Source organism: Eptesicus fuscus, chromosome 15, assembly GCF_027574615.1.
Source record: "Eptesicus fuscus isolate TK198812 chromosome 15, DD_ASM_mEF_20220401, whole genome shotgun sequence".
In the NCBI taxonomy this organism is placed as follows: Eukaryota; Metazoa; Chordata; class Mammalia; order Chiroptera; family Vespertilionidae; genus Eptesicus; species Eptesicus fuscus.
In genome coordinates this window covers 9,934,890-9,959,696 of record NC_072487.1, presented here as the reverse complement: position 1 = coordinate 9,959,696, position 24,807 = coordinate 9,934,890, and the positions used below count along the sequence as shown (strand labels likewise).

At 35.5% G+C, this 24,807-nt stretch overlaps 1 long non-coding RNA gene across 1 annotated transcript; it reads left to right on the top strand.

The window, feature by feature from the left end:
• Positions 1-1,842: 1,842 nt before the first annotated feature.
• On the top strand, positions 1,843-20,264 carry LOC129151645 (uncharacterized). The gene is made up of 4 exons (XR_008558301.1): positions 1,843-1,917; positions 5,694-5,787; positions 18,782-18,873; positions 20,045-20,264. It is a non-coding gene; the product is annotated as an uncharacterized LOC129151645 (long non-coding RNA).
• The last annotated feature ends 4,543 nt before the right edge of the window (positions 20,265-24,807 follow it).

The window sequence follows — 24,807 nt, the reverse complement described above, 5'->3', positions numbered from 1 at the left end:
AGTAAATTTAACAATTAATTACAAAGCAAAAGCATCATATTTTGGTTCTTTTTCAAAATAATGGAGTAGATACACTAAAGAAACAGCAATTTGGTTACTGATGGTGTTCTAACTTCTGGTCCCTGTCAGACTTCTCTTTTAGAGTTGATTCTTCCTTCTGTTTGAAGCACTTTGAACAGTTAACAGTTCCTTGTAACCAATGGGAGATCTTAGGCAGCTTTCCCCAAAAGTTGTCATTTAAATGTTCTCTTTGCAGAAAACTAACGAATGTATGAAATCTCTAATACAATAAGTGCAAACACATTTTTCTCAGAGAGAAGGTCCTAATGGTGGTATATGATACTAGGCAGTAGCTATTGTGCACAAATGGGGAAGGAGAGTACATCAAACAACAGTTTCCCCCACTCTGCAATTTCCCCATAGTTCATGCAAAGGGCAGTGCCTCACAGAAAGTAAGAACTTAATAAATTATGTGTTTTGGTTGGCTATTGTTACCAGGCACTAATGGTCCCTGAGTAGTCTCTCTGATCACAGTAGAATAATATAACTCTTTATACTGTGATTGGTAGGGTAATTTGGATTAATTAATAGTAAATTATTAAAAATCTCAAGCTTCTAGGTAGAAAAATAAAGGCTTGACAAATTAAGGTCACATCTACCAATTATTAAGTAAAATATAGCATGGTTAAAACTGCCAAAATTACTTTAATGTTGTCTAAAGTGTCAAGTATATTAATAAGCAGTATGGAAATGGGATCTTTTATTATTAGAAAATACTCTGTAATCAAAGTATTGAATTAAATCAAGGACAATAACATAAAAACTATAGTAATGAAATAGACTATATTAATATATAGTATTGGTTCCATGAAGAGAACCGAGTTTTAATCTTGTATTTACTATCAATTAATTGCATATTCTTTGGCAAATAATTCACTAAACATGAATCTTCATTTATTTTATCTGCTAAGTAAGGTGGATTTTTTAATCTACAAAGTTTAGTGATTCTATAGTAAAGTTAGTTTTATCTTTTATAAGCCATTTTCTCATCAGTTCCTCATTACTCTCAGACAGATTTTCAGCACATCAACTGCAATTTCATTTCATTAGTGAAAGTAAAATAAATCTGAGAAACTATAATTACTTAAGATAAACAATTTCCCAATTATTGGGGTAGAGTTCTAACCCAACAGTTTTAAATTCACAATTCTTTTTATTAACTATAGCAATTTTCTTGAACATTTAAGATTCCTACAGCAAAAAGAAATATATCTTCTGTAGAGCCCACTAGATTCATGAATATGACCAATAAAACATCACTACTATAGTAATTGTACAATGTTTTAAATGTTTGCAAAGGTAATACCTTTATATTTCATTTAATTCAAAACTATTTTCAAGCATTAAGTCATCTGAAGAAAAGAGAAAAAGAAATGTGATTCAGTAACTTTTCCCCCGTGATTAAAACAACAAATTTTACTGAATCACTAATGAACTAGAGCAAATAATTTATACATTTAAAGGCGAAGAGCATGTAATAACTAGTGGGCATCACTTGTGTGCAGAAGCTTCTCCAGGCTTATCTTGCTGTAATTGCCAAATGGAGCCAATAATGAGGCCACTCTCCTTGCTCTGCATCGTTCCACAAACCTTGAACCTCCTCAGGTATGACAGCACCCGAACAGGGAGCCAGACAAACCACCTTTCTAACAGGTTTAAGCGAGTTTCCTCCAATAGGAAAGGTCCTTCCTATCATTCCCCCCTATTGTTTCATCATCTGGAAAGTTCCATCTCACTCATTAAGATCAACACCAGAACATCTCTGCTATAAAGGCTTAGCAGAAGGAATTATCCCCTTTACTGCTATATAATGTGTATACACACGCCACACACACCACTTCTATTATCACATTAATGGTATGTTTGTGCATCTTTTCACTTGTCTCCAATGGGTTTCCATCCCACTCTGGGTAAAACGGAAAGGCCTTACTATAGATGGGAAGGAAAGGCCTTACTATAGATGGGGGGGAAAGGCCTTACTATAGATGGGGGGGAAAGGCCTTACTGTAGACGGGAGGGAAAGGCCTTACTGTAGATGGGGGGGAAAGGCCTTACTGTAGATGGGAAGGAAAGGCCTTACTATAGATGGGAGGGAAAGGCCTTACTATAGATGGGAAGGAAAGGCCTTACTATAGATGGGGGGGAAAGGCCTTACTGTAGACGGGAGGGAAAGGCCTTACTGTAGATGGGAAGGAAAGGCCTTACTGTAGATGGGAGGGAAAGGCCTTACTGTAGACGGGGGGGGGGGGGGGGGGGGAAAGGCCTTACTGTAGACGGGAGGGAAAGGCCTTACTATAGATGGGAGGGAAAGGCCTTACTGTAGATGGGAGGGAAAGGCCTTACTATAGATGGGAGGGAAAGGCCTTACTGTAGATGGGAGGGAAAGGCCTTACTGTAGATGGGGGGGAAAGGCCTTACTGTAGATGGGAGGGAAAGGCCTTACTGTAGATGGGAGGGAAAGGCCTTACTGTAGATGGGGGGGAAAGGCCTTCCTGTAGATGGGAGGGAAAGGCCTTCCTGTAGATGGGGGGGAAAGGCCTTACTGTAGACGGGAGGGAGAGGCCTTACTGTAGACGGGAGGGAGAGGCCTTACTGTAGATGGGAGGGAGAGGCCTTACTGTAGACGGGAGGGAGAGGCCTTACTGTAGATGGGGGGGAAAGGCCTTACTGTAGACGGGAGGGAGAGGCCTTACTGTAGATGGGTGGGGGGGGAGAGGCCTTACTATAGATGGGGGGGAAAGGCCTTACTGTAGACGGGAGGGAGAGGCCTTACTGTAGATGGGGGGGAAAGGCCTTACTGTAGATGAGAAGGAAAGGCCTTACTATAGATGGGGGGGGGGAAGGCCTTACTGTAGATGGGAGGGAAAGGCCTTACTGTAGATGGGGGGGAAAGGCCTTACTATAGATGGGAGGGAAAGGCCTTACTATAGATGGGAGGGAGAGGCCTTACTGTAGATGGGGGGGAGAGGCCTTACTGTAGACGGGAGGGAGAGGCCTTACTGTAGACGGGAGGGAGAGGCCTTACTGTAGATGGGAGGGAGAGGCCTTACTGTAGATGGGAGGGAAAGGCCTTACTGTAGATGGGAGGGAGAGGCCTTACTATAGATGGGAGGGAGAGGCCTTACTGTAGATGGGAGGGAGAGGCCTTACTGTAGATGGGGGGGGGGGGAGGCCTTACTGTAGATGGGAGGGAAAGGCCTTACTGTAGATGGGGGGAAAGGCCTTACTGTAGATGGGAGGGAAAGGCCTTACTATAGATGGGAGGGAAAGGCCTTATTGTAGATGGAGGGAAATGCCTTACTGTAGATGGGGGGGAAAGGCCTTACTGTAGACAGGAGGGAAAGGCCTTACTATAGATGGGAGGGAAAGGCCTTACTATAGATGGGAGGGAGAGGCCTTACTGTAGACGGGAGGGAAAGGCCTTACTGTAGATGGGAGGGAAAGGCCTTACTGTAGATGGGAGGGAGAGGCCTTACTATAGATGGGAAGAGCTGCATGGCCGGGATCCCAGTTATCCCTGACCTACTTTCTTTCCACTCCCCCACGTGCATGCTTTTGCAGGCACACTGACCTTTATCTGCTACTCCAGGAACTTTGCATTGTTGGTCTCTTTGACTAAAAATATTTTCCTTTAGGTATATGATTGATTCATTCTTTTATTTACCCCTTTAAATTGTCTTATCAAAGACGTCTTTCCTGACAATTCACCTGAAAGAGACCTGTTCCCAAACACATCCTTTTCTCTATGTTTACCATTTTTAAGTTTTCTTCATAGTATTTTTCTCCATTGATTTTTAAAACATATTTATGGTTCAATGCTACTGTCTATCCAACCACTAATACAATGATACTTTTTTTATGAGAGAAGGGGATTTTGTGTTTACTGTTGGCATTCACTACCCAGGACATTTCCTGGAGCACAACTATAGGTTCTCAATAAGTAGTTGCTGAACAAAGAAATATGTTGCAGTCTCACCTTATAAACTATAGATTCCATAAAGGCAAGACTGTCTCATATTTCTTCACTGATTGGACCACCATCATCTATAGTTATAACCCCATACTGAGTGTTTCATAGAAGTTTACTGAAAGAATATGATACTTTTCTTAGACTATGAAACACACACTATTTCCAAGTATAGTGTACATATGCCACAGATTTAAAAGACACAGACAAATGAAGATAAAGAATGAGCTAGATGGCACAGAGTTGGTGTTTTCAGTTCCTGCTGCTTCTCTTCTCTTTCTGATCTTGGCTTCTCAAGCTTCCATGGATACACTATGCCCACATTTAATTTTTGCTTCTTGATCCCTATGAGGTTACAAAAAATCCTGCTGGTGTCCCTAACTCATCATAGCCATCCTCTGTAACTTTTATATATCATGTCTAACGTTACTTAAGAAAACAGCAAATTCATTGAAAGGCAATGTGATACGTGGAATGCTGGCTGGCCATACCTCAGTGAACACCCCTCTTTCTGACATCTGAACTCAGAAGTTCCCTGATGCCTTCATACAAATATGGATATGTAATTAAAAGTTTACATATATTTTTTAGTTGTTTTAAGCAAGAGCATTGGTCACTGCAAGCTGTTTCTTCATAACAAGAAATTTAATGTACATATCATTTTAATATTTTAATTAAGCAAGGTGAATTCTAGGCTTGCAATCTGTTTGTTATAGCTTCTTTCAGGATGCATTAATTGGGATATTATGACAATAAAACCATTAAAAACATGGTGGATGATGACACTATAAGAGTATGCAATTTAAACAAATCTAGAAGAAAAATAAAGGCTTCCATGCATTTTCAACACAATAATCACCTTTCTGTCTTGAAGTTTTCAGGTCATAAATGTGAACCAATGAATGAATGCATTTAGTGGAGTATTAAAAGTCTTCACCTAAATTATTTTTAAACATAATTAACTATTAACTATTTATAAGTATTAAATGTACTGGGAATATGCAAAAATAAGCACCTAACACCTGGCTATCAGTCTAGAACTGCAGTCACACTGACCTACCTACTCATTCTTCCTCTGTTTCTCTAGACCAAATAATATATACTATTACATATCATAATGCAATGAAAATGGATGATACAACTATTCTAGTTAGAAACTGTAAACTACTTTGTAACAGTAGACAAGAACTAAGTATAAGACATGACCACGAAAGTAAACTGCAACACATGGGAAGATAATTTATATATGAGGTCACACACACATGTGCGCGCACACACACACAGTAATCTGTCATGAACTGGCATCACTCAAGTTGTGAGAAATCAATAGAATACAAGCTTCAGCATTTTTACAAAAGTTTCATTCATACATGCACTTTTCAGCCAATATTTGTTGAATTATGGTAGACATTCAAGCATGGGGATTTAATAGAGATCTACTGCTTCAGTAGAAGCTTAGAGTATAGAGAGGAAAACACATATTAATTGGACAATGACACAAAACATTTATAACTGTAGACTATGGTACTGAATAAAAAGAGAGAAGAATGGTATTATGGGAGAAAAGAGAACACTACTGTTGCCTATCCAACAGGCATCACCTATTCTTTCTTTTTAACATAACCACACTTTTATGTGGTAAAAGTCTCTTTTCTTTTTGCCACAGCTCCCTTCCTTCCTGCTAGGATGTTCTTGACTAAGAGTGTGAAGGTTGGGACTCCAGCACATATCTTACCAAGCTAAGCATCTGGGGATGGCAGGTGAGCTTTATTTCTTGATATTGTTGAGCCACTGGATTTACCTCCTGAGTGAAACTGATGATATTAATTATACACCTATTTGGGTAATACTCTGTCATTTCAAGCTAGTCACATCCTACAGAGAATATAAAGGAAAAAAAAAGAGAACATTACTTCAACTAATGTTTGGGAAGGATATCACAAATTAGATATTATTTTCCAAGCTCTTCTTTCATTTTGCAATACTGGCTACGATTTACTATGTGAAGTGTGCAGAATCACATATATTATTGCTAATTCTTATAAAATTTGAAGATATAGATAGTATCATTTTTAGAAGAAAACTGAGATATAAATTAAGTTAGAGTTTTAGAGACTATATAGCTAGTGAATGAGGCACCCAGATTTCTAATCCATGTCTCAAAGACTCCAAAGCCCAATATTTTCCTAATAAATCATGGAAAATATCTCATCACTTTGACATTTGAGTCAAGTATTAACTTATTAGTAGGATAATACAAAACTGTGACCCTCAATTAATTAATTTTGGCCACAGAATTAATGGTGAGTAGACTCAGATCACATACACATAGAGATGTTTATTATTGTCAGGTTGTTGTTTTTAATTAGTGCACCTTTCAAATAAACTTCAGGATATATCCAGATACAATCCTATCTAATAAAAGAGTAATATGCAAATTAACCATCACTCTCTATACCCACAAGCCACGCCCACCAGCCACGCCCACCAGCCAATCAGAACGAGTATGCAAATTAACCCCAACCAAGATGGCTGCAGCCACAGAGAGCAGGAAGGAGACTTGGGTTTCCCTGGCAATGGAGGAAGCCAAGCTTTCCACACACCCTGGCAGGCCCAGGCCTCCGCTCAAGGGTACAAAGTTTCACTTATAGAAGGTAAATAAATTCCAACAGAAATGGCGGCAGCCACTGAGCTGGAAGAGCAGGAGGTTAGGGTTGCCTGGGCGATGGAGGAAGCCAGGCTTCTGCAGCCCTGGCCAGCTCAGGCCTTCACTCCAGGCTACAAAGTTTCATTTATAGAAGATACATAAATTCCAACAGAAATGGCTGCAGCCACGGAGGGAGCAGGAGGCTTGGCTCTGCTCCAGGCTACAAAGTTTCAATTGTAGAAGATAAATAAATTCCAGATACCAGGGCCTCTGCTTGGGCAGTTAGGGGTGACCAGGCCGGCAGAGGAGGGAAGTTGGGGGCAAACAGGCTGGCAGGGGAGCAGTTAGACATCAATCAGGTTGGCATGGGAGTGGTTAGGGGGTGATCAGACTGGCAGGCAGAAACAGTTAGGGGCAATCAGGAAGGCAGGCAGGCGAGCAGTTGGGAGCCAGCAGTCCTGAATTGTGAGAGGGGTGGGATCAGGTCTAAACAGGCAGTTGGACATCCCTCGAGGGTCCCAGATTGGAGAGGGGCAGGCTGGGCTGAGGGACACCCGCCCCCCGGTGCACAAATTTCGTGCACCAGGCCTCTAGTTGTTCAATAAAGCCTATGAAATCAGGAGTAGTGTAAATAATAATTCCAAATACATTGTTCAACTTAGGAATGTTTTTCTGTTCCTGAGTAGATTAGAATTTAACATAAATTCATGTCTTCTCTAAGTAGTCATAGGAAATTTAATAATATAAAATGCATACATTTACATCCCAAAAGTTCTCATCACAAAAATATTTTAAGAAATGAGTAGTCATTTATGTATATGTATACATATAAACACACATGTGTATAATTACTAGAAGAAACTATCAATTACTCCCTTTTAATTGTTCATATTTTATAAGATCACATTATCTAATTTTAAATGAATATTTTATTCAAAGATTTAGGTGTACATTAAAAGAAGTATTTAAGAAATAAGAATGAATAGCAGTGTAAATTTTACTTTTCATTTCTACAACTACCCATTGAAATTAGACTATTGTTTTTAAAGATTTTAAAAACATTTTTTAATGAAAATCTGATTTATCTATCTCACTAATACAAGCTGTTAAAGTCAATAAAGAATTTGAGAACTATTTAGGAGTAAGTGACTCAAGGGAACAATGTTTTCCAGGGAAATGATAATGGGATACAGAGCCTTTCATTTCTGGGTCACTAGTTTGAAGGTGGCTCAGGTTGTAAGTGATGGAAAGTCACTAATGTTCAATGGCCTGTGTGAAATTAGTTGGTGCCATCAGTCCAGTGCCTAGTGAAGAGGTGTCCATTCACATCCCAATTGGCATTAATTGACCTGCATGTTGACAGTCTTACTATGAGGACTGAGGGCTCTCGGCACTGAACACCTGATTTTGGAGTACAAGACAAATAACACCACGGTTGGAGGAAGGTGTGTTTCTAAAGAATGTAGCCATATAGGGTTTGAAAATTGTTTCTCCTAGGGTCCCTTCAAAAGGTTTCTTTGATCCTCAGAATTTTTAAATTGCAGACATGTTTTTATGACATCAATCTAATGTATTTCTAACATCGTTCCACATCCTCAGGAACAATCCCTGTTCAAAAATCCCTGATTATTGAAAATATCAACAAAACCAATAACTGTTACTTAGAATCCATCCAAAAACTAGTTCTTAATTTTCTTAGACCAATTAAGTAATAATCTCCTGGCTAGATCTAGTAATCTATATTATTTATTTTTCTAGATAACGATGATATTCAACCAATTTTGGAAGTTACGTAGACTGTACTTTATAGGGGTTCAACAAAATTCTTGGACTAAAATGATATTAAAATAGACTTTTTAATATAGGAAAGTTTGTAGCTATCTATGTCTGATCTTTCCTATTTGGTAGGCAAGTAAATTGCCAGGGCTGGAAAGCCAATTAAATCAGAATCTAAGATAATCCATCAAATAAATATGTACTGAATAAAGGCAATGCCTACTAAATGTTTCATGTGTCAAAAGTTGGATAGTAATGTCCACTAGACATATTAAATGGGGACCCCCCTCTCTGTCTCCCCACCATTAAACACACACACACACACACACACACACACACACACACACACCAATTAGAAAACAAGCTCTGTGCCAAACATTTATTGAGTACCATTATTTTATAACTTTCCAGAAATTTAGGCTTCTTCCTAATGATAGCTTATTTAATACTGATGAATATCATGAGGGTTGTCATTATTATTTCATTATCTTAAGTGAGATAATAGCCTTAAATAAGAGATTTGTTCTAATGGCTAAATAATAGGGCCAAGTTTTCATTCTATTTTCTTTACTTCAAAAAAGCTATGTTTAGTCCACTATACTAATACTAGAGGCCTGGTGCATAAAATCGTGCGGGGGGGGGGGGGTCGCCTCAGCCCGGCCCCTGCGCCCTCTCCAATCCGGGACCCCTTGGGGGATGTCCAACTGCCGGTTTAGCCCCGACCCCATGGATCAGGGCTAAACCGGCAGTCGGACATCCCTTTCACAATCCTGGACTGCTGGCTCCTAACTGCACCCCCTGCCAGCCTGGTCACCCCTAACTGCCCCCCACTGCTGTCCAGGTAACCCCCTGCTGCCCCCTCCCTGCCGGCCTGGTCGCTTCTAACTCTCCCCCCCTGCCAGCCTGGTCACCCCTTACTGCCCCCCCTGCTGGCCTGGTTGCTCCCAACTGCCCCCCTCTGCTGGCCTGGTCACCCCTAACTGCCCCTCCACCAGCCTAGTCACCCTTCACTGTCCTCCATGCCAGCCTAATTGCCCCCAACTGCCCCCCCCCTGCTGGCCCAGTCATCCCCAACTGCCCACCCTGCCAGCCTGGTTGCCCCACACAGCCTGTTGTTCAGTCGTTTGGTCATCCTTCACTAAACCCCCTGCTGGCCTGGGCGTAGGCAGCCATCTTGTGTGGGCGTGGTAGTCAATTTGCAAATTACCTCTTTATTATGTAGAATAGGAACCTTATTACAATTATAATTTAGGAGCCCATAAGCAGTCAATTCTTTTCTTTTAGATTTCTTATATGTAAATAAGAAAGTTGAACTGGATGCATTCTGAAGTCTCTGTTAACTGTCATAAGATTCTGACAATACATTAGTTGGATGATACAGACAATAAGTGGAATCATTAAAGAAGATATTCTATCTATTGTGCATCTTAATGGTAGGTCCTGCACAGAGTGCAAAGATAAATTAGAGTCCTCTGTTTAAATGCCAGGAAGATTAGTGACTATTTATTAAAAGTAATGTGTTTTATGCAAGGAATATATATCAAGAATGATAATGGGCAAACATTCATTGCTAAGAAAGAAACCCAGTAAGCAAAACTCTAATGGGAAGATGAAAAAGTTAAATAAATTATATTAAGAAGACCAAATTTAAGTTTGGAAACAAATTTCACCATATCTGAGGCTCAAAATGATTTCTGGTTGAGATTTGTTACTACTACTTCCTATTTAGAAGGCCCTAGCTAGAATCCCAAGATTGGATGCATATTTTTTCCTCTCCTGTTATTCTAGGAAAAGACTATACTGTTGGATTCTCATTTAAGGATGGTATTGTGAATGTGGTAGAAATTGGGTTGGATATTAAAGGATAATATTCCTGGCTTGTCATTATGATTTCAGAATTACTGAAATGTCTGGTAAAAATATTTTTGTGGCTGTCTTTGTTTAGTAAATTATACTGTGTATTAACCAACACTAGGAAACAGAATAAATAAATGAACTGTTAAAATCAGCTACATAGAAAGAGCAGAAAATATTCACATGCCCAATCTAATTAGCCAAAATAAAGGCTGGTTACAACACAAGACGTCTGATATAAATTTTTGTTAAGTATGTGAAAAACTAGAAAACTATTAATTCTATTCACTTCTATGTATTGACTTATTATTAGTAAATATCAAAACAATGTTTTATTTGACCAAATATTTTTAAAGTCTTCTGATAAAATTGCCTGCAGAGTCCATTGAGTGGTTCTTTAAAAATAATATAACTGGTAGAAAATTTTCATCCACTGAGGGTGGCATTGGGTGGAGAAACAGTAAGACACAGTTTAGCACCAAGTATGGTGAATTGAGTAAAAGATCCCAAGTGGAAATACTGTTTTTGAACAAATTGAAGTGTGACTAAAAGGTAATATGAATAGTTTGTGTGTCTGTGACTTATGAACTATCACCGATGGCAATTCCAAGGGAAGAGGACTGACAAAAATGTAAACACTCTTAGAATACTGAACAGTGTCTAACACACTCTTGAAAGAACTATTTTGGAAGAAAAGACTCAGTTTTTGTATGTCTGCAGTTTAGTAGGTTTTGTAGGTTAATTTCATACAACAGTCATGTTAGATATTAAAAGTAAAAGTAACATTAATATCCATGTTAATTATATGCAATAAATCAAGACATCTTTTTTAAAAATTCAGTGATTGTGTAGTTAAAATTATTACAGCATAACAGATGGGAAAACAAAACCACTAGACTTGATCATCAAAACCCTTCTTTTCCATGTAGTACCCTAACACAGATGATACCATCTTTAACATTTTACTAGTAATGTTAATAACATTAGCAATTCTCAGGCTTATTTTAAGGTTAAAATTAAACGCTGCATATGAAATTGCTATTTTGGTGCTATATCAGGTAGAATGTGTTTTCAACAATAACAGGTAATCCATGTCAAGGAACTTAAATGGTAAATGAATGTGTGGTCACACGTGACCCTAAACCAAAGATATTCTAACTTTAAGAAGGATTAATTTAGTAGCTTAGTGATGTTATCAGCAAGCCATCCTCCTTGTATTTTATCACCTTACCACCCTTATGTCCTAATGATGCCACTATTATTCTTTGCAAGATGACTACAATATTTCTAGTCAGCACATCAAAACATAGTGATGGTCAAAGATAGAAAATACTGTTTTAGAATCAGGCCCCATTTTCCAGATGCTTCCTACTCCTGGGTCTAGCTCCTCCCAGTCTTACTGAACATAGCTAAGTTACACAGCAAGACCAAACCAGAAACTGAGAGGAGAAATAAAATTACCATGAGGCCTTAGACTAATTAGGATTTCCTCAGAAGAGGGAAAGAGTCAAATTCTCAGGGAGATGCCCACCTAAACCAAATCATGGCTCCGTTAGAAACATCATCAACAATACCTATCATGTATGCCTAATAATTGGTTCAGGGGCTTTGCTGTTCTTTTCACCGGAAGATAATTCCTTATCTTTGATGCCAGAACACTGGCAACCCAATAGCTGTGAAGCTGTATAAAGTTTACATATTTTATGTATAAAAATACTCCTACATATTTGTAGTATGGGAAAGGCAGAGCCCAGAAACAGCCAAGGAACTGTTTGGACACACATTTTTTCTGTAGTCCCAATCTACTACTAGCATTTATATTTGATTGACCAAGCCAATCCTAAATCTTTACCATGAATTTTTAGAATAAATGTTAAGTGAAAAATCTGGTAAGTCTTGACACATATTTAAGTTGAATAACCACCACGTGGCCATAATACAGAATATTTTCACCTCTCAAAAATGTTTCTGCATCCCTCCTCTTGGTCCCCCCTCCCAATCCAGAGCTCTGACAACCACTGATCCACCTCTGCCATTTTAGTTAGGCCTTCTTTAGAATGACAGTCTTGTGTGTCTGACTTCCCATAATGTTTATGTGATTTATTCATAGTATTGCATTTAACATTTTTTTCATTTTTATTTCTAATTATTGACATACCATATGCATTAACCTCTTCATATCTATTATGGATATCTATTATGAATAAAGTTATCTTGAATATTAAAGTTCGCATCTTTGTGTGGATATGTGATTTCATTTCCCCTGGGTGAATTCCTAGGAATTGAATTGCTGAATTAAAAGTCAAGCATTTTTACCTTTATAAGTATATATTTAGCTTCACTTTTTTATTATATGTTTTTATTGATTTTTTTAGAAAGAGAGGAATGAAGGATAGAAAGACAGAAACATCAATGAAAGAGGAACATCAATGGGCTGCCTCACTCACGGCCACTACTAGGCACCCCTGGGGATGTGCCCTGATCAGGATTCGAACCAGGAACCTCTGAGTTCATTGGTCAATGATCAACCACTGAGTCACACCAGCCAGGCTATATTTAGCTTTATAAGAAGGTACTCTTCAGATGTCTAAAAAGTCTGTACCATTTGTGTTCTTAGCCACAATATATGAAAGATCCAGTTAATTTTCTTTTCTTTCTCTCTCTCTCTCTCTCTCTCTCTCTCTCTCTCTCTCTCTCTCTCTCTCTCTCTCTCTTTCTCTCTCTCTCTCTCTCTCTCAAAAAAGCAGGCTTTATTGGGAAGAGAGTGCTGGACAATGGGCATCCTACAAATTTTCTTATATGAAGTCATTATTCAAATCATTTGCCCATTTTCATATTATTGAGTTATAAAAATCCTTTAAATATATAGGAAACTAGTCTCTACATATATACATATATGTAGATTCTCAGTCTATCTCTTGCCTTTGAGTTTTTCGTCATAGTGTCTTTTGAAGAATAAAAGCACGTTTTTTTTCTTTTATGGTTTGTTTCTTTATGTCCTGTCTGAAAATGTTTGCCTAACAAATATTTTCTAATTAACATTGGTTTACAGGGTCGAGTTTTAAATTTTTTTTTTTATGTATGGATATACAAATTTTCCAGTGCTATATTTTAAAAATAGCATTCTTTCTCAATTGAATGCTGTTTGTATCTTGGCTGAAAGTCAATTGACTATACATATGTGTGTGCAGAGAGGGAATTATTTCTAGGCCCTGTTCTTTTATTGTAAATCTTAAAATAGTATATCTTCAAGTTTGTCTGATTTCCAAAAATTTCTAGGCCATTTCCATTTCCATTTCCATATACGAGGTACATTTTAGAGTTATCTTGTTAATTTTAACAAAAATCATAGCTAGGATTTGGTGACCTTTGTGTTGAGTCTATACATTACTTTGGGGAAGATTGACATCTATAAAACACTGAAGTTTCTGATCCATGAATATGTTGTATCTCTTAATTTTTAAAAATATTTTTAAGTGTCTTTCAGCATTACATTATAGGTCTTATATATTTTTCCTAAATTTTTCATATATATGATAAAATTTTAAGTAATAGATTTTTTAAAATTTAAAAATCCAATTTTTCATTGATACTAAAAAAGGAAAATTGATTTTAAATTTTACCTTTTATTCTTCAAACTTGATAAGCTAATTTCTTGATTTGGGTAGCTTTTTTTTATATTTCTTAGGATAATCTATGTAGACAAAAATGCCATCTGCAAATACAGACTCCTTCATTTCCAATTTCTAAGCCTTTTAAAATCTTTCTAGACTTAGTAAAGTCTAAGACATCTGGTACAATGTTGAATAAAAGTGGCAAAATTGGGAATCTTTGCTTTTTTGAGTTTTTGGGCTAACTTTCAGTATCTTATCTTTGAGTATAATGTTAATAGTAGATAATTTGTAGCTGTTTTTTATCCGGTTAAGATATCCCTTTTATTCCTAGTTTGCTAAAAGTGCTAAATGATGTAAGAGGATTAAATTTTGTCAATATACAACATTTTTCTTTATAAATTGAGATATTAATATGACTTCTTTGTGTTCTTAGAATATTGCAAACAATGTTAATTTTTATAGGTCAACATTTTATCTCTGAGTTAAATCCAAGTTGGTCAGGAACTAGTAGGTGTTTTTTTTTTTCTTAATCTATCATTGGTTTCAATTTGTTAAAATTTTGTTAAGGATATCTTTGCCTATGTTCATAAGGGATACTGACCTTTGTGAATTATTTTCTTTTTCTTTTCATGCCCAAGTATTTGCTACTAATAAAAGTTCTAAAAGTCTGAAATTAACAACTGACATTCAAAAAATAATGCAAATTTGATAGACGTAAAGACAAATGGGCAAATCATTTGTCATATTTTAAAGAGCCCCTTCAGTAACAGAGCACATAAGTAAAAATAAAGTATAAAAGATTGAACAAACTAATCAACAATCTTGATCTGACATTTTAAAACATTCCATCAAACAATAACAGAATACACATTATTTAAAATTATCATAGAATTCTATCTCTATAAGGCATATTCTGTGCCATAATATCAGTATCAACAAATTTAAAAGATTGAAATTATATTATTTGACTATATCAAATTGAATTGAAAATATCAGTAACAAAGATATCTGAAAAATCTCTGTATATTTGGAAATTGAACAACATACTTTTAAATAAAATATTTATCAAATAAGAAGTCATACAAAATAATCACAAGTTAAATATATGAGAAATTATGTATAACTAAATTAGAGTGAAAATACTGCAAGAATATTCATGACATGGAGCTTAAACTGTGACCAAGAGGAAACATACCCATTAAATGCTCATATTAGCAAATTCTCAGATAAATTATCTAAATTTATGCCTAAAGAAAAAAACAACTAATGTCCATACTGCTGTCAGTGTCTATGAGTTTTTGTTTGTTTTCTTGTTTATTTGTTGCTTTCTGTTTTATATCCCACATATTAGTGAAAACATGTTTCTTAACTTTTTATGTCTGACTTATTTCACTTAGCATAATATTCTCAAGATCCATCCATGTTGATGCAAATGGCAGTAGTTCATCTTTTCTTATGGCTGAGTAGTGTTCCACTGTATATATGCACCACATCTTCTTTATCCCATCAACTATTGAGAAACACTATATGATTGTTTCCATGTCTTTGTCACTGTGAATAATGCTGCAATGAACATAGGAGTACATATATCTTTGCAAATAAATGTTTTCAAAAATTTGGGGTCGATAACATAAGTCCTAGAAGACAGGTTGCTGGTTCATATGGTAACTCTATTCCCAAATTTTTAAAGAACTTCCTTCCGCACTGTTTTCCACAGTGGCTGTACCATTTTACATTCCCACCAGCAGTAAATGAGGGTTCTTTTTCTCTCCAACCTCTCCAACACTTGTCTTGTTGATAATAGCCATTTTAACAGGCATGAGGTGGTATCTCATTGTAGTTTTGATTTGTATTTCTTTAATAGCCAGTGAAGTTGGGCATCTTTTTTTAAATATATTTTTATTTATTTCAGAGAGGAAGGGAAAGGTCTAGAGAGATAGAAACATCAACAATGAGAGAGAATCATTGATTGGCTGTCTCCTGCACTCCCCACACTGGGGATCGAGCACGCAACCTAGGCATAATTGAACCATGACCTCCTGGTTCTGAGTTCAACGCTCAACCGCTGAGCCACGCTGGCCGGGCGAGTTGGGCATCTTTTGATACCTTTTTCAATCTCTTTTAATAATACTTTATAGTTTTAAGTTGTAGATCCTTCATGCTCACAGATAATAGTGTGTTAGTCACTAGAGGAAAGGGGTTGGAGGAATAGTAAAGGAAAAAGGGGGTCAAATATGTGGTAACAGAAGAAGATGTGACTTTGGGTGGTAAAAACACAATGAAGCATATAGATGATGTATCATATAATTATACACTTGAAAACTAAAAATATTAAAAAATAAAAAATAAGCAACAACAACAGAAAACTCAATAAACCCACAGCTAGTAAAGGAGGGGGGGGGGAAGGCAAAAACAGGAAAAAAATGAAATTGTAAATAAAACCAAATCTAGTACTTTGAAGAAATCAAGAAAATTGCATTTTCAAAGAGAAAAAAAGAGAGGACACTAGTATTCAGAATAAATGAGGAAACATCACAACTGTTCCCATCACAAAACTATATTGAGGGAGTATTAGAAAGAATTTTGTGTCAATACATTCTGAAACTTAGATAAAATGCACAGAGATTTCTTGAAATTTAGCAACTGCCAAATTAATTCAATGAGAAATATGTCATCTGAATGTCCCTACATCTACTAAATAAATTGAATTCATAGTTAAATTTTTCTTACAAATATCCCAGTAGCACACATTTCATAAGAAATAGTAGTTGTCATCCATATTATTATTCAATTTCATTTGGTTGTTTCATAAGTATTCATATAGTATACATATATATATTTAAATATATTTTTATTAATTTCAGATCAGAAGGGAGAGGGAGAGAGAAATAGAAACATCAATGATGAGAGGGAATCATTGATCGATTGGGTGCCTCCTGCACACTGTAGGAGGGGGATTGAGCCTGCAACTCAGGCATGTGCCCTGACCACGAATTGAACCATGTCCTCCTGGTTTATAGGTCGATACTAAACCACTGAGTGACACTGGCCTGGCATATACAGTATATTTTAATTCATAGACAACTAAGGTCCATCTAGTCAATATTATTGTTTTAAATATATTTTATTGATTTTAGAGAGGAAGGGAGAGGGAGAGAGATAGAAACATCAGTGATGAGAGAGAATCATTGATTGGCTGCCTCCTGCATGCCCCTACCTGGGATCGAGCCCACAACCTGGGCCTGTGCCCTGACCAGGAATGGAATCATGACCTCTTGGTTCATAGATTGATGCTCAACCACTGAGCAACACTGGCCAGGCTCAATATTACTTTGAAGGTCCTCATGACTTTATCAAATATCTGCCCTAACTTTGTTCACTTAAAACAATAATAGCATTTTTGTTCATTTAATATACTTTATTTGATAATTATTTCAATTATTTGCAATATTTGAACATCTTTTTTATGCCATATCCTTATCTCCTCATAATGCAAAACACTGGTCTTGCCTTTAATTTTTTTCAGAGACATAATTTTGTATCTCAATGTACTAAATCATTGGAAAAAAGAATGCACTTCTTTGTAAATTGATGTATACATATATGTCAATTGGCATATCTTATTGTTCCCCAAATTCCTTCTTTTTTACTATTTAACATCCATAAAAATGATATGAAGAAAGAGGACTTAACAGAATAGTATTTGCACTGATAGAGAATGAAGCTGGAATAGAAAACATGGCAAATGCATGAGAACTTGTTCAAAATATGGCTAGATTATTACAGGCATATTAGATAGTGTGATTCAATAACAATTCAGGAAAAGGCATGTTTAAACTTGGCTAAGTAGTGGTTTTTGAAAGGAAACAAATCTGCCTTTAAATTTGATTAAAAAATGCTTAACTTCAACTTCTTCACTAGCTTTGTTTGCATATAAGCTGGTTTCACTGCTTTGTGATTGTACATTTGCATTTAAATAGATTCATCTTTAAATGATGTGCGACATACAATACAAATGTAGACTAGTGAGGCCATTTTATAGAAGAAATTTTTTACTGACCTGATAGTCTAAAATGCTATAAAGCTCTCTGACATTTTAAAAATTGCAGTATGAATTTTATCACATCAATAACTCACAATGAAATTACAATTTGGAATGATTTTTCAATGTGTCTTGAACCTGTCTCTTTCCTTCATTCTTCACCTCATTCTAATGCAGACCGATGAAACAGAAAGGGTCGCCATTTCCCTAACCTCAGATCTGGGTAGAGGACTATGCAATTTAGGGTAACACAAATGACATTATGTACTTTTATTGACTTTTCCTTTTAAGTAGCAGTGTCTACATTGACTTCCAATATTGGAAAGCAAAATTCTTTCATTCTTAAAGTGATTATGTCAAAGTTACACCCAATGAAGTTATAATAATAGTAATATTGAGGCACAGGTAACAATAAGATAAATACAAACTCATGTCTAAACACTCACTGCATTTTATATGTACGTGTCATTACCTGAACATGACTTAATTCCCTGCCAGAAAGTTACCATAGCAAAGGCTATTGCACAATAAATTATAAGGAATCCAGAATGTTCTTAATTTGAAGATGTCCAGTTCTTTTTGTACAGGTCTGTTTTCTTTATTTTTTTTCTTTTAGGTCTTACCTTAATTTATCAGCTATATAGCATTATTTTGTCTTCACTTAGTATTTCTCAGTTTCTCCTTTTAAAAATTTTATATGTTATTACTTTTCTCCCTCACTAAAGTAGGATCTATATGAATATAGCTATTATATTCAATGTAGCTGAATTTATTCATGTGGGAACCACCTTATTTAAAAGGCCTGTCTTTTTTATGGCCAGTTATAGAAAGGGACACAGAACCCTGCAGTGATGTCAAAATTACCGGAGATCAGAGTTTCAAGAGGAGGAATGACAAAATGACCATAAAAAAGGTGAGAACTAAAAGGAGACAATTAGATCTGGTTAACAACAAATTAATTAAAAATAACGAATTCAACAGAGTTCTAGGAGAAAAACTCAGATATCGAAGAGACACAGAAGTAATAATAAGTACTGTTATAGAGGAAAGAAAAATGAACAACCCTTTTAAAATGTATGGTTGAGACGTAGAATATAAGAGCTACAAGATGTTCCACAATCTTAGATTTGAATATTCTACACTTATACACATGCACATACTCAAGAGGTAATCTATATAATTACCCTATATAATACATGTACATATATAATTAATATAATGTATATAATTACTTTGTTTATAGGTAAAAAAAGTGATACTATCACAATGTTAAAACTTTCACAATTAAGGGAATAAACATTTAAAGGTGGACTGTATAAGTACTAATCTAAATATTTGGATTTTTGTCTACCCTCTTAGCTTTTTACAAAAATTTATTTTGATACAGTACATGTATTTGCTAGAAGAAGATAAAAAATAGAAATATAGAAACAAGTGGCAATTAACAATTGCTAATTGTTCAAGCTTAATCAAGGATATGTAGGGCTTTCAGTTTTAGAAAACTCTTGACAAAGCTAAATTGACCTAAATATCCATGGTCTTGACCTAGGAACAATTTTTAGCACCAAACTTAATTTAATGTATAAAAAGAATTACTTGGTGCTTATTTATTAGTGACTATTTTTCCATAATAGTCTAGTCAAAAAATATTATCACTTTTCAAGGTCTTCTTAATTCTAAATTTCTCTACTTCTGAAAAGAAAAGTTAGATACATTTTGCCACATTTATGAAATGTAGAAGAAGAAGACGACTATTTTGAGGTTGTGAGCATATTTCTTCATAAAGGTTGTGAGGAGCAGCAGTTTTACTCGGCCTTATCTCCCACTGCTCCACTGCCAGCACTCTCAGGATGTTGCATTTATTATTATTTCCATTACAGCCACCGTCGGTTTGGGAAATATTAATTTTGTCTAAATACACAGCTTGCAGATTTTGAATCATCATTTCTGGAAATAACAAAACACACACTATCGGCCTTAATGTTATGTTGCATAGTATCTGAAAATGTAGTACTCTACCAACAGAGTTCTCTTGGTTCGAAATGTTTTTGAGTGTGAATAATTCTTTCTTTTTTTCTGCTTAGTAAACAAAATACATCTAGGGGACCAAACGGAAACCAGAAACATCTCAAACTCTGACAACCTATAACTCGGAGACTGTACTGAAAGGCCATCTGGGTGCTAGGATCACAGAAAGCTGGACTCGAGCTTGAATCACTTCTGTCATTGGTCACTGGCAAATTATGTAACTGCTGTAAAGTGAGGATAACATTATAATGCTGTTTTATGATTTTTATTGTTTACGTGGAGATTAAATAAAATAATGATTATAAGTAAGATTTTTTAAAAGTTTTCTGGAACATTATAATGTCAACTATTATCATAATCTGAAGTTAAAGGACACACATGGATTTAAAGAAGATACATGGATTCCAAGCCGGGGGTGAGAAATAAAAATAATACTTATTCATATATTCTACATTCAACTGTGAGATCTCTCAAAATTTGGGAAGACCTAATACACAGTAGTGAGTACATTTATTTCTAAAGTTTGCTCAACAACATTGATAAAGTTTTAGTAGTCACCATTTAAGTAAAACAGTGTTTAAATTGTACCTGGAATTTTCAGTGCTTATTTTTAGCCTATTTACTGAATGTTTGATATGCTGTGTTTTTCTCATTCATTTTATTAAATGTACTTTAGTCAAAAGTTTTTGTGAGGATTTAAGGAGGCCAAATAATTGAATGTGTAATATGCTCTAGGAGCTAGGATTTTAAGAATAACACAATCACATACTGACACAATAACTTAGGGCCTGTGCATAGTCTCTGAAAATCAGTTTTGTGAAATGTCTTACATCCAAGAAATAGACGGTGAAACTTAAACCATTATATCACTATTTTAAAATTAAAGGTTTCACTTAGTACATGTATTTTCACTTTTTTATATTGACACAAATGCAGGTCTAAAACATAGTGATTTAGACCTGCCTGTTAACTTATTTAAGAGAAACAATCCTTCCAAAATTAACTGAATTTTTAAAAAATATTTTTATTGATTTCAGAGAGAAAGGGAGAGGGAGAGAGATAGAAACATCAATGATGAGAGAGAATCATTGATTGGCTGCCTCCTGCACGCCCCCCACTGGGGACCCGGGCATGTGCCCTGACAGAGAATAGAACTATGACACCCTGGTTCATAGGTCAATGCTCAACCACTGAGCAATGCCAGCCAAGTTCAATTGGATTTTTAAAAACGTGTTCTATTTATAATTCCATTTCTTTCATTTTTCCTCTCTAATGTGGTATATGTCATAGTAAATACCTACAGAACTGGTGTGAGAACTAAATGAGAGCCTGAATGTAAGAGATATGCTTGGCAAACAGCAAGTCTTACATAAATCTGAGTTATTCTTATTGGTGGAAGTATTGGTATATATAGTATATTAAAGTGTGAGAGCCTAGAAATTGTGTCTACACAACTAGTCCAGTTCTGTAAATGTGTATGCATTCTATAATTGTTTCAGTAAAGAAAGAAAAGAAGAGGTCAAGAAGCAGGAGAGAAACATATCTAAATAAATGCTTTTGGATCCTAGTTGTTGTTTTTCTTTCCTACAAAGAGCTATTTAGAACCTTTAATCCTTTAAACTTATTTAACTGTCATGGATTTCATAATAAATTTTGATTGCATGTGAGGGATATTTTGCTTAGACTATAAAAATATCCAAAATATAATTTTAATTTATAATATTTGACCTTCAAATAGCAAGTTGAATGTGAACTGTACCAGGCAGATCACAGAAGACCTTCCTTCTACATAATATTTTCTAACTAAAACTAATAGCTCAGACCTCATGAATCTTGGTCTTTCTATAAATTGTCATTTTTGCATCCCCACATAAAATTTCAGTGTCAGTAGTGTCATGTCAAAGTAACTAAAGCATATGACTTATTCTCATTTCTTTCCAACTAAGAAATTTTTTGTGCACAGTATAAACTATTTTAGAAAACTCAAACAAAAGCAAATATTTCAAATTATTTATTCTTCTCTCCAGTTCCAGCATCCTCATATGGTTTTCTCTCTTCCTACCTAAATGTCTACACTATTCTGAGCTATTCTGAGATGTCTTGATCAATTTACATCAGAAATTTATAAAACTTCTCTTTATTTCAACTCTTTGTACAAACCCAAAAATGTTTACTTCAATATTGGTTATGTTCACCTTCTTGGATTTCCAAAAATATCTACAGTTCACTAGGATTCAAATTTACCTACCTACTGTGTTGCCAACTTGCCAGTCCCAAGATTAGTGTTTTCAAAATGAAAGTGAACAGTCCTCTACTCCTCACCTCCTTAGGAGATGTGCTGCATGTCTTTTATGTGGGAAATGTTATTCAATAGGAGATGTGTGTCCTAGGCAGCCTTCCTTTTCTCTTCGGTTTCACGGCCTTTCTTTCTTTTTGACAACTCCACAGTGCCTACACTTTTCTAGCTCCCTAAACTATGTGAAGTCTCTATTTCACCTATTAGTCAAATGTATTAGCTAAATCCCTCTAAATGTTCATTTGTAGATACATTAAGAACACTTATGTCTTTTATTGAATCAAGAACTAAATGGTAATGTCTAACTCTAGAATTTCAGAAAATGTGAACTAGATCACGGAAGAGATTTTGGAGATGTATTATTGATAAAACATCCATTCTTTTTTTATGACTAAACCCTCTACCTTAAGTAGTACAACTACTCTATAGCATAATAAACTGGGCTCAGTCATCATAAAATATCTGGGTTCAGTTCTCAATTAAAATTTTAACTGGGTAACTTAAGGCATTCTATACATTTTCTCTAGACCTTATTTCTCTTCTTTGTAAAATAAGCTGGAGATTGAATGAGATAATGGATATCATATGCTTTTGCTTGTGAGACAAGAATAAAATGAAAAATAAATAGCCACCTCAAAGATAATGATAATGGAAATGATGTAAAGATGATGATGGTGATGATGATATATACACGATGCCACTTTTCTTTTGATCACTTCCTACTCCTCTCCATTCCTTCTTGCCTATAATCAGTGTAAGATGTTAAGTCCTGAACACCTCCATATTAACTTTCCTGTAGTTCTTAGTCTCTGTTTGATCTAAATTACTCAGATTCTACTTTTATTTCATATTCTATTCTATTATGTTGTTTTGAGAAGGCAAACCCCTATTTTTGTAAAACTACTGTTTGAAATTCTCTGCTATTTAGATAGTCCCTTATTCTGTAAAGTCAACTCTGCTATTTTTTAGACAGGCCCCTATTCTGAAAAAATAACTTTGCTTTCTAGCCTGCTTGAATAATAAGGGAGATAAACTTAGCTGTCTGACCTTGTTGGCCAGAGACTAGATACACCCATACTCTCATGCCATGCCAGATATATTTTTTAATTGGATAGAACTGTGTTGTTTTCAAGGCCACAAGCTTCCAGATAACCACTAAGCACACATAGGGCTGGCTCTTTAATAAAAAGAAAAATTCTGCTTATTACTCTGCTTAGAATTTGAATTCATTTTTCTCTAAGCCCACCGGTGTATATTAAGGTGTGACTCCAATCTCTCTAAGTGTTGCTTGTTTTTTTTCTGGTCTCTGCAACAGTTTATATTCATGGAGGCTATATCAAATCTACTAAAATAGTACAGACAAAAGAGAATTTATGGTGTAAATTTGCATAAAAAATGATATGTAAATAAAATATATAAACTTTAGGCTCACCAAGCTTTTATGTACAGGTACAATAGGCTTTTTCACTTAATTCAATATGTTATTTTTGAATTTGTTATTGGGCACTGCATAATAACTAGGTATTTTGTTGACCTTGAAAGCACAAGTCACTGAAGACCTCTGTATAACAGTTTGTCTTTTTTGTCTTCTGACGGTCCCACAAACCTAAACTTTGAATAAAGATTATTATAAAAATATAGGGTATTGTATGGACTCCTACACAATCTTATTGTTGAAATTTATAGAACAGCTACATCAATGTTCTACCCAATAAAAATTTTCTCTAGAAAATTACCATTATTATAATATCTAATCTTTCCTCAAAGAAAATTATATAATTTTTCTAACTCATAAAGCAGTCCTCAACTTTATTGCTCTGATTAATGAAAAATACTTCCTGTTATTAGGTATTAAAGCATCTTCTCTGGACCTACCAATGTGAGGTATTAGTTCTGCTCTCTAGGGCTCTGTAGTACAAGTCTAATTCATCTTCCACCTGACAGCACTTCACATATTTGAAGACAGCTTGCACTGCCCCACTAAGTCCTTAATCTATATATTCCTGGGGTTCAACTATGTACTATATTTCTGTCAACTCCAGTTATTTTTTCCTGACTTTTGTTGTGGTTATTTCCTGTCATATTTTAGCTTTATTTTGTTAGTACTTAGTTTTAAGACATTCTCTCCTGGAATAATCCTCGAATGAGCATTGTATCAAATAGGAACTATTAAGATGTTGATAAAAATGTAAAAATCAGGAGTCACTACCTGGTTCTTTAGATATCAATTAGCATATTAGAAATGGTTCCAAACATTGTGGTATAACACAGCAATCATTTTATTAAGTTTAGAATTCTGGGAATGAGAAATTTAGAAAGGGCAAAATAAGGGTGGCTTATCTCTGTTCTATTATGCCTGAAGCATCAGTTGGGAGAATTAGACAGCTGGGAAAATACAAATGAATGGAACCAGAAATTATTTAGAAGCCTCCTTATTAACATACCTGTGCCCTGGCAGCGATGACTGAAGGGCCTCAGCTAAGGTGGAAGTCCGAGACACCTAAATGTAGTCTTGAATTGGAG